The sequence below is a fragment of the Salvelinus namaycush genome, chromosome 2 (assembly GCF_016432855.1).
Source record: "Salvelinus namaycush isolate Seneca chromosome 2, SaNama_1.0, whole genome shotgun sequence".
NCBI lineage: Eukaryota > Metazoa > Chordata > Actinopteri > Salmoniformes > Salmonidae > Salvelinus > Salvelinus namaycush.
The window spans coordinates 76,496,495-76,507,857 of NC_052308.1; the positions used below are offsets into that span (position 1 = coordinate 76,496,495).

General features: G+C 45.0%; 1 non-coding gene across 1 annotated transcript; it reads right to left on the bottom strand.

Annotated features, from left to right (window-relative positions):
• Nucleotides 1-8,947: 8,947 nt before the first annotated feature.
• LOC120028325 lies at nt 8,948-9,054 on the bottom strand. The gene has a single exon (XR_005473427.1). It is a non-coding gene; the product is annotated as a U6 spliceosomal RNA (small nuclear RNA).
• Between the last annotated feature and the right edge of the window lie 2,309 nt (nt 9,055-11,363).

Here is an 11,363-nt window from a genome sequence, read left to right on the forward strand (position 1 = left end):
CTCTCTCTCTCTCCTCTCTCTCCCTCTCTCGCCCTCTCTCTCGCGCTCCTCTCTCTCTCGCCCTCTCTCTCGCTCCCCTCTCTCTCGCCCTCTCTCTCTCTCGCTCCTCTCTCTCTCGCTCCTCTCTCTCTCGCTCCTCTCTCTCTCGCTCCTCTCTCTCTCGCTCCTCTCTCTCTCGCTCCTCTCTCTCTCGCTCCTCTCTCTCTCTCTCGCTCCTCTCTCTCTCTCTCGCTCCTCTCTCTCTCTCTCGCTCCTCTCTCTCTCTCTCGCTCCTCTCTCTCTCGCTTCTCTCTCGCTCCTCTCTCTCTCTCGCTCCTCTCTCTCTCGCTCCTCTCTCTCTCTCGCTTCTCTCTCGCTCCTCTCTCTCTCTCGCTCCTCTCTCTCTCTCTCGCTCCTCTCTCTCTCTCTCGCTCCTCTCTCTCTCTCTCTCGCTCCTCTCTCTCTCTCTCTCTCTCGCTCCTCTCTCTCTCTCGCTCCTCTCTCTCTCGCTCCTCTCTCTCTCGCTCCTCTCTCTCTCTCGCTCCTCTCTCTCTCTCGCTCCTCTCTCTCTCTCGCTCCTCTCTCTCTCTCTCGCTCCTCTCTCTCTCTCTCTCGCTCCTCTCTCTCTCTCTCTCGCTCCTCTCTCTCTCTCTCTCTCTCGCTCCTCTCTCTCTCTCTCTCGCTCCTCTCTCTCTCTCTCTCTCTCGCTCCTCTCTCTCTCTCTCTCGCTCCTCTCTCTCTCTCTCTCTCGCTCCTCTCTCTCTCTCTCTCGCTCCTCTCTCTCTCTCTCTCTCGCTCCTCTCTCTCTCTCTCTCTCGCTCCTCTCTCTCGCTCCTCTCTCTCTCTCTCGCTCCTCTCTCTCTCTCGCTCCTCTCTCTCTCGCTCCTCTCTCTCTCTCTCCTCTCTCTCTCGCTCCCCTCTCTCTCTCTCGCTCCCCTCTCTCTCTCTCGCTGCTCCTCTCTCTCTCTCGCTGCTCCTCTCTCTCTCTCGCTGCTCCTCTCTCTCTCTCGCTCCTCTCGCTCTCGCCCCTCTCTCTCGCTCGCTCCTCGCTCGCTCCCTCTCGCTCGCTCTCGCCCCTCTCGCTCTCCCCTCTCTCCTTCCTCTCTCGCCCCTCTCTCAAAACAAAATTAACATGAAGTCACTGCCATTATGGGACAATTTCCAATGGGTTTTAAAAAATATTTTTAAATTTATGGGTAATAATAGAAGGAAGATGGATGGCCCCCCAAAAACATTATATATAGGGGTAAAAGGGGTCAAAATAAGGAACGCTTCACGAATTTGCGTGTCATCTTTGCGCCTGATGGGGCTCATTCTTCTCTGTCCTAAATGTTCTAAATGTTCTAAATATTTTCCAAATAGCCATATCCAATCAGAGCTTCAGCTTGTTCTAAATTGGAGAAAGAGAGCAAAAACCAACCAATGAACAGCCTATCTTGTTCATTATTTTTTCAGCCAATCATCTTCCTCTGAAATGTTCCCTAACGTCACTTCGTCAAAATCTTTTTCCAGTCAGCCATTGATTGAGCATACACACGGTGAGTATCTGAGGTAATTTTGCCTAATTTGCAAAGAATTTAACATCAACGAGTATAAATGTGATGAAATAAGACAATAACAAGTCAAGCCAACCGAATTGTTTAACTACAGGGGCTACCCAAATTGTTTAATTTAACAACGTCTGTAGATCGCTAGCTACTGTAGCTATAGTCATAGTGTGCAGCATGCTGTTAGCATTGGCTGTAAAATATTTTCCTGACAGAAATCGATGATACCCGATGAATATATGAGGGAATTGCGCTTAGTTTGCAAAGAAATGAAAATAATCGACGAGTAGCACGTCTAGGCAACCGAATTGTTTGACTACAGGGGCTACCCAAGCTGTGTAATTTAACGTGTTTATATCGCTAGCTACTTTAAACTAGGTTTACAAAATATCAAAAGTTTATTTGACCGCTGACAACCCTATAAAACCTTAGCTAAAATTTCTATCATCTCAAAGTTGGAATTGTATACTACTTAAATGTCTATTTTCCTTCGTTTTTTGATGGCATGCATTTGAAGTGTATGTTGTTGGATGCATTGTATGATATGTGACAACCTGGGGAAACGTGTCTTTCTATGAATTTAACTAAACTGAATGTAACTGCATCTAAGTTATTAACCCTGACCCGGCACCCCCCACCACACTGCTGAACCTAGCAGACCTATCAATCAAACGTGAGTTCCTTTATATGTACCTAATATGGTTATGCTGTCGCTTGTCGCTGCACTCCTCACTCATGATAATAGTTTGTTGGCTTGCCAATAAGATGGAAATTCCTAGGTTCCGGTTCACACCCTCACAGGAGTTGGTCCTCAGGGCCACACCCCAGGCAGTTAAAGTGGCCGCTGACGGCCCCCCTGCCTCGGGTGCTCAGGGCCCTCCTGTGAGGGCTAAGAAGTGGGAGGAAGTGGAGGCAGAGGCTCGAGCCCGCGTCGTCTCCGAGGGAGGTGACCCCGGTGCAGAGATGGTCGTCCTGAGCCAGTGCACGGTTCAGTTCGGCAAGTACCGGGGCCAGACCTTCAAGTGGATGATGGAGAACGACGTGGGCTACATGGTGCACCTGGTAACGGTGCATCAGAAGGAGAGAGAGCGAGAGTGCAGCGTTTCCCAGCATCCCCTGATGGCCAACAAGGACTCCTTGACTCGCTACTCGTGCGCCTATCCGGCCTTCGCTGAGATGGTCAGGTTCAACCGGGCGCACGAGGAAGCTAAAGTCCTGTCCTCCCAGCCAGGTGAGTTTGTTTAATTCTCCTCATTGTATGTAAGATGTAACTCTTTTGCTCTGATAGTTAATTGGTTCCCGTGCTGATTTCAGGCCAGGGGGGCAAGGCCCTTGTTGGCATCGGGAAGTACAAGTGGGACACGCTGCAGGACCTGTATGAGGCTACGGGTGCAGACAGGATAAGGTAATGGGTGCACGTGTCTTTTGTGTTTTCTATGTTCATGTCAGTGTGTTTTATGCAACATTTTACATCTGAAATGTTCCCTCTACTGTATCTCACAGATATGTCAGGAGCATGAGGACGCAGACACCCCGTTATCCTGGGAGTGCGATGGCCGCCTTGATTGATTACATTCAGCGCAGAGACCAGGAGGGGGTAGCTGCTGTGGCCAGGCCCGCCGCAGCAGCCAGCACCACCCCCGCCAGCACCACCCGGCCCAAGAGTGTGGCTTCGTAAGTGTTACATATCATCTTAAAGGAAAATATAATTCTACTTGTTCCACACAGTTGGAAATGATGACATATATGTTATGTATTGTTTTCAAAGGCCTTTTGGTCCTGCGATCTCTGCGCTCCTATCAAGGAGCTCTCTCACCCCAGGTGAACTGCAGGTGAAGATGAAGAAGCTCATGGCTTCTCAGCCTGCAGTTCAAGGTGAGTGTCTAGTTACACATGTAATTTAATTTGAACTTTTTGGATAAGCTGTGTAGCTCCTAATCCTTTCTCTCTCCACTTGCTATAGGGGTGTCTTTCCCTCGACCAGCACTGCCACCAACAGATCTATCGGACGCAGAGCTGGTCAAAGCAGCTGCTGACATAGACACACGTATGTTTTTACGTCACTATTAATTGACAAAGCACATTTGAAAAGTATTCAGTTAAAGTTTGTTGACATATTAAAGTGTTTTTAATATTTTTCCTATCATCAGCCCAAGGAAATGTATTGGTAAGAGTCATCTGGATTTAGAGAAGAGTCACTGCATGTATGAACTACTAAATAACGTATCTTGCCACTGTAGCTGTCATCCTGTATGTCACGTATTCCTAACTTTCCTTTTTCCATTTAAATCACTAATTTCATTTCATTGTTTTGTTACATCCTATCACTGATTGATATTCATCTGGGCATGTTGGAATGTGCTAATAACTTAATCACCGTTATCTACATGTGTAATATGTCTGTCCATTCATGCAAGCATTTATTTATTTATGCATTCGTTCATTTAACCTATTTATTTCTGTGTCACTGCAAAAGCCGTAGCCCTACAGGTTCCCCCATCGCTCCCTCAGCCTCTGACTCCAACTGACCAAGCCCTGGTTCCTACCCCGGTCCTGGCCCCGGCCCCTGCTCCTGCCCCACAGAGCGAAGAGGAGAATTTGCCCCGGCAGTCCTTCCTGCCTCCAAGGCCCTCCTCAGAAAGTGCTGAGGTAAATTCATCAACTGTAATTACTCCACATTGTTACGATAGTAAACACAATTGGCCAAATTAGACACAGTTGTCTTGTCTCCTGGATACTCTCTCCCTGTCCGTTTCTCTGAAACATTATCATCCCTTCTCCCCCGCCTCCATCACTCTCTCCCCCAGCTGCTGCTTCCAGAGAGTTGGCGTTCATCTCTCACCAAGGAGCAGCAGCGGTGGATCGGCCGCACGCTGTTCACCAGGAACAGCATTGGGAGGTCGACGCTCACCACTGACCTGGTCACGTGGTGGACGCCTCCCCAACCTCGGCCGATCTACAATCAGCCACCCGCATCCCCCGACCCCTTCTAGAACATGTCAGCTGTTCCTTTGGATGCCCGTACGTATATGGGCATACAAGCTGGCATGCCCCCAGTCTGGGTGCAGAGGCACCCTATGCAAGGCTGGGCTCTACAAGACCATCCGGAGGGTCTTGGACATCGACCGCTGGTATCTCATGGCCACTGAGTACCTGGAATGCAGTCGGTGTAAGAAGAAGGTGGCGGGGTGGTCACGGGACCTTGTCAGTCAGCTGGACGTTCGGCATCGCTGCCAGTTCCCAGCAATATTGACATACAAGTAAGTTCACAAGATTTAATGTGTTAATTTGTGTAAAGACATTGATGACATTTAATGTGTTAATTTGTGTAAAGAGATTACTGACATTTAATGTGTTAATTTGTGTAAAGAGATTGCTGACATTTAATGTGTTACTTTGTGTAAAGAGATTACTGACATTTAATGTGTTAATTTGTGTAAAGAGATTGCTGACATTTAATGTGTTAATTTGTGTAAAGAGATTGCTGACATTTAATGTGTTAATTTGTGTAAAGAGATTGCTGACATTTAATGTGTTAATTTGTGTAAAGACATTGATGACATTTATTTAATGTTTATTGGATTTAATAATTTAATAGATATCTTCCATTTCATCCTGTTTCATCATTAAAATTCCTATACTGGGCTTCTGTGTCTGTCATCACTGTTTAGATCTGGTGCTCAAAAGCACATGGCTACTTAATATGCATTGTTGACGCGTCCCCTGCCAACTCCTCCTCTCACCCAGCAAAATCCCCCATTTCACCCTCCTGCTTCGACAGAGAAGAATGGGCAATACTGGGATGGGCTGATGGGGCTCATTCTTCTCTGTCCTAAATGTTCTAAATGTTCTAAATATTTTCCAAATAGCCATATCCAATCAGAGCTTCAGCTTGTTCTAAATTGGAGAAAGAGAGCAAAAACCAACCAATGAACAGCCTATCTTGTTCATTATTTTTTCAGCCAATCATCTTCCTCTGAAATGTTCCCTAACGTCACTTCGTCAAAATCTTTTTCCAGGCAGCCATTGATTGAGCATACACACGGTGAGTATCTGAGGTAATTTTGCCTAATTTGCAAAGAATTTAACATCAACGAGTATAAATGTGATGAAATAAGACAATAACAAGTCAAGCCAACCGAATTGTTTAACTACAGGGGCTACCCAAATTGTTTAATTTAACAACGTCTGTAGATCGCTAGCTACTGTAGCTATAGTCATAGTGTGCAGCATGCTGTTAGCATTGGCTGTAAAATATTTTCCTGACAGAAATCGATGATACCCGATGAATATATGAGGGAATTGCGCTTAGTTTGCAAAGAAATGAAAATAATCGACGAGTAGCACGTCTAGGCAACCGAATTGTTTGACTACAGGGGCTACCCAAGCTGTGTAATTTAACGTGTTTATATCGCTAGCTACTTTAAACTAGGTTTACAAAATATCAAAAGTTTATTTGACCGCTGACAACCCTATAAAACCTTAGCTAAAATTTCTATCATCTCAAAGTTGGAATTGTATACTACTTAAATGTCTATTTTCCTTCGTTTTTTGATGGCATGCATTTGAAGTGTATGTTGTTGGATGCATTGTATGATATGTGACAACCTGGGGAAACGTGTCTTTCTATGAATTTAACTAAACTGAATGTAACTGCATCTAAGTTATTAACCCTGACCCGGCACCCCCCACCACACTGCTGAACCTAGCAGACCTATCAATCAAACGTGAGTTCCTTTATATGTACCTAATATGGTTATGCTGTCGCTTGTCGCTGCACTCCTCACTCATGATAATAGTTTGTTGGCTTGCCAATAAGATGGAAATTCCTAGGTTCCGGTTCACACCCTCACAGGAGTTGGTCCTCAGGGCCACACCCCAGGCAGTTAAAGTGGCCGCTGACGGCCCCCCTGCCTCGGGTGCTCAGGGCCCTCCTGTGAGGGCTAAGAAGTGGGAGGAAGTGGAGGCAGAGGCTCGAGCCCGCGTCGTCTCCGAGGGAGGTGACCCCGGTGCAGAGATGGTCGTCCTGAGCCAGTGCACGGTTCAGTTCGGCAAGTACCGGGGCCAGACCTTCAAGTGGATGATGGAGAACGACGTGGGCTACATGGTGCACCTGGTAACGGTGCATCAGAAGGAGAGAGCGAGAATATAAAAAGGGAGGAGAGAGACAAAAAGAGAAAGGGGAGAGAGTTTAAGAAAAAGGGGAAGAATGAGGAGAGAAAAGAGACAAAAATGAGAGAGAGCGAAAGGGGGATTGAGAAAAAGGAGAGAGCGAGAGAAAAAGAGGGCTGACAGTCAGTGATAAAGCCAATGGGTGAAATAGCGCTATGTGGCCACCAGATGGAGGTATTGGAATAGAATTAACATGAAGTCAATTTCGTACTGGGTATTTTAAAATTAAAGCCAATGGATGTAATAGCGCTATGTGGGCAACAGATGGAGGTATTGGAACAAAATTAACATGAAGTCAATTTCGCATTGGGTATTTAAAAATTTAAGCCAATGGATGCAATAGCGCTACGTGGCCACCAGATGGAGGTATTGGAACAAAATTAACATGAAGTCAATTTCGTATTGGGTATTTTAAAAATTAAAGCCAATGGATGCAATAGCGCTATGTGGCCACCAGATGGATGCTAATTTTGTTCCAATTCCTCCATCTGGTGGCCATGTAGCGTCCCCCATATCCTCTTTTCTCATTCTCCCTCTCCCCCTTCTGTCTTCTTCTCCCTTTTCTCTCTCCCCCCACCACCAGTTATAAAAACTCTTATTGAACCACACTGGCAATGTGTCAACATGAAAGCTGAAACAGTCACCTTCCAACCACAGCCAGGCCACATATGAATCTCTAGTTCTCTGTCGCTCTCTTTACCGTTTCCCTCTCCTCTGCTGTTTCTCTCGTTCTCCTTCTCTACTACTCTTCTGTGTCGCTCTATTCTGCTTATCTCGCTACTAAATGGGGAGTTAGTTATAAGTATCTTTGGCCGGGCCATGTTGCAGAGAGCGGGGGAAGGGTGAGGAACAAAGACCAGGGGAAAAGCAACTCAAACCAGCAGAGGAAGGAGTCCAAAAGCTCTAATTCAGAAAACGCTGAGCTTATTACACTACATTTTAGTCTAGAATCATTCCTTAAAATAATGAATTAAATGTCTCTACATCTATAACTAAAGTCAAAATGTCACAAAACAACAGTTTTTACAGTTGATCATTGATCACTTTCTTTCTTACCAAATAGCACATTTTCACATAAGGTAGACGGTTTTAAAATCCCCATGTTAGGGTTTCTCTCTCCCTCTCTCTTTATCTCTCCTCCCTTTTTGTTTCTCTCCCCCCTTCTTTTTCTCTTTCTCTCTCTCGCCCTTCTGATTTTCTCTCTCCCCTTTCTCTCTCTCCCCTTTTACTCTCTCTCTCCTCTTTTACTCTCTCACTCTCTCTCTCTCTCTTTTACTCTCTCACTCTCCTCTTTTACTCTCTCACTCTCTCTCTCCTCTTACTCTCTCCTCTTTTACTCTCTCTCCTTTACTCTCTCGCTCTCCTTTCTCTCTCGCTCTCCTTTCTCTCTCGCTCTCCTCTTTTACTCTCTCCTTTTCCCCTTGTTTTCTCCTTTCTTTCTCTCTCTCTCCTCTTTTACTCTCTCGCTCCTCTTTTACTCTCTCTCCTTTTCCCCTTGTTTTCTCCTTTCTCTCTCCTCTTCCCCTTGTTTTCTCTCTTTTACTCTCTCTCGCGCTCTCCTCTTTTACTCTCTCTCCTTTTCCCCTTGTTTTCTCCTTTCTTTCTCTCCTCTTTTACTCTCTCGCTCCCTCTCTTATTCGCTCTCTCTCGCTCTTACTCTCTCGCTCTCCTCTTTTACTCTCTCCTTTTTTACTCTCTCCTCTTTTACTCTCCTCTTTTACTCTCTCCTTTTACTCTCTCTCCTTTTCCCCTCGTTTTCTCTTTTCTTTCTCTCTCTCTCCTCTTTTTCTCTCTCTCTCTCTCTCCTCTTTTTCTCACTCTCTCTCTCCTTTTTACTCTCTCTCTCTCTCTCTCTCCTTTTCCCCTTGTTTTCTCCTTTCTTTCTCTCTCTCTCCTCTTTTACTCTCCTCTTTTACTCTCTCTCTCTCTCTCTCCTCTTTTACTCTCTCCCTCTCTCGCTCCTCTACTCTCGCTCTCCTCTTTTACTCTCTACCCTCTTTTTCTTTCTGTCTCTATATTTTCTCCGCCTTTTTTCCTCTCTCCAGTCTGTTTTCTCTCGCTCTTTTTTTCTCTTTCTATGGACGCAATAGCACTATGTGGCCACCAGATGGAGGAATTGGAACAAAATTAACATGAAGTCACTGCCATTATAGGACAATTTCCAATGGGATTTAAAAAAATTTTTTTTTAATTTATGGGTAATAGGAGGATGCCCCCCCCAAAACATTATATATAGGGGTAAAAGGGGTCAAAATAAGGAACGCTTCACGAATTTGCGTGTCATCCTTGCGCAGGGGCCATGCTAATCTTCTCTGTATCGTTCCAATTTTAGTATATGTGCTGCCGAAGCGAGCACAATACAGACATAGGAGAGGCGCTCATATATAGAGCCCAACCCCCCTGATGTTTCGGGTCCTGGTTTGGGTCAAACAGACCTTCAGAGGCTCAACAACCACCCTGAGAAGATTCCCACGGGATATTGTATAGACATGAACCTGGTAGGGGTAATAATGGCCACCTTGTGTGTTGTAATGTTCTAGCCTCTGCCTCAGAGAGTTGCAATGTATGCTGGGTGATATGCGAGTACACTGTCCCGTCTAGGACGTTGATAGGGTAGAACATAACGACGTAACAAAAGCCCTCCCACAAAACTCCACCCACTCACTGAAACCCGACACGCTCTGGGACTGCATTCACAAAAGGTTCCTCACACACAGACGTAGCAGGAAATGTGAAGCCTACGAGAGAGAAACCCTAACATGAGAAAAGAGGAAAGAAAGAAAGGATAGAGGGAAGAAGAGAGAGAGAGTAAGTAAAAGGAGAGAGGGAAAAAGGAGAGAAAGAAAATCAGAAGGGCGCGAGAGAGAGAAAGAGAAAAAGAAGGGAGAGAAACAAAAAGAAAGGAGACAGAAAGAGTCAAAAAGGAGAGATAAAGAGAGAGGAAGTGAGAGAAAAAAAGGAGAGAGAGCGAGAAAAAGGAGAAAGAAACCCTAACATGGGGATTTTAAAACCGTCTACCTTATGTGAAAAGGTCCTATTTGGTAAGAAAGAAAGTGATCAATGATCAACTGTAAAAACTGTTGTTTTGTGACATTTTGACTTTAGCTATAGATGTAGAGACATTTAATTCATTATTTTAAGGAATGATTCTAGACTAAAATGTAGTGTAATAAGCTCAGCGTTTTCTGAATTAGAGCTTTTGGACTCCTCCCTCTGCTGGTTTGAGTTGCTTTTCCCCTGGTCTTTGTTCCTCACCCTTCCCCCGCTCTCTGCAACATGGCCCGGCCAAAGATACTTAACTCCCCATTTAGTAGCGAGATAAGCAGAATAGAGTGACACAGAAGAGTAGTAGAGAAGGAGAGCGAGAGAAACAGCAGAGGAGAGGGAAACGGTAAAGAGAGCGACAGAGAACTAGAGATTCATATGTGGCCTGGCTGTGGTTGGAAGGTGACTGTTTCAGCTTTCATGTTGACACACATTGCCAGTGTGGTTCAATAAGAGTTTTTAAAACTGGTGGTGGGGGGAGAGAGAAAAGGGAGAAGAGACAGAAGGGGGAGAGGGAGAATGAGAAAAGAGGAGAGAGAGAAAGGGGGAGAGAGAAACTATAAAAAGGGGGAGAGAACGAACGAGAGAATAAGGGAGAGAGACAAAGAGAGAGAGTTGTGTTAGATGGAATGTTAGATGGAAATTAATTCAGTAAACTCACATTGCAATTAATAGATGTTATCATCAGACAGGTCAATTCATACCTGTTGTCATGTTATCATCAGACAGGTCAATTCATACCTGTTGTCATGTTATCATCAGACAGGTCAATTCATACCTGTTGTCATGTTATTATCAGACAGGTCAATTCAACATGTTGTCATGTTATCATCAGACAGGTCAATTCATACCTGTTGTCATGTTATTATCAGACAGGTCAATTTTTATTTATTTTATTTTATTTCACCTTTATTTAACCAGGTAGGCAAATTGAGGACACGTTCTCATTTACAATTGCGACCTGGCCAAGATAAAGCAAAGCAGTTCGACACATACAACAACACATAGTTACACATGGAGTAAAACAAACATACAGTCAATAATACAGTGAAAAATAAGTCTATATACAATGTGAGCAAGTGAGGTGAGATAAGGGAGGTGATGGCAAAAAAAAGGCCATGGTGGCGAAGTAAATACAATATAGCAAGTAAAAAAACAAAAAAAAAACACTGGAATGGTTGGTTTGCAGTGGAAGAAAGTGTAAAGTAGAGATAGAAATAATGGGGTGCAAAGGAGCAAAATAAATAAATAAATACAGTAGGTAAAGAGGTAGTTGTTTGGGCTAAATTATAGATGGGCTATGTACAGGTGCAGTAATCTATGAGCTGCTCTGACAGCTGGTGCTTAAAGCTAGTGAGGGAGATAAGTGTTTCCAGTTTCAGAGATTTTTGTAGTTCGTTCCAGTCATTGGCAGCAGAGAACTGGAAGGAGAGGCGGCCAAAGGAAGAATTGGTTTTGGGGGTGACCAGAGAGATATACCTGCTGGAGCGCGTGCTACAGGTAGGTGCTGCTATGGTGACCAGCGAGCTGAGATAAGGGGGGACTTTACCTAGCAGGGTCTTGTAGATGACCTGGAACCAGTGGGTTTGGCGACGAGTATGAAGCGAGGGCCAGCCAACG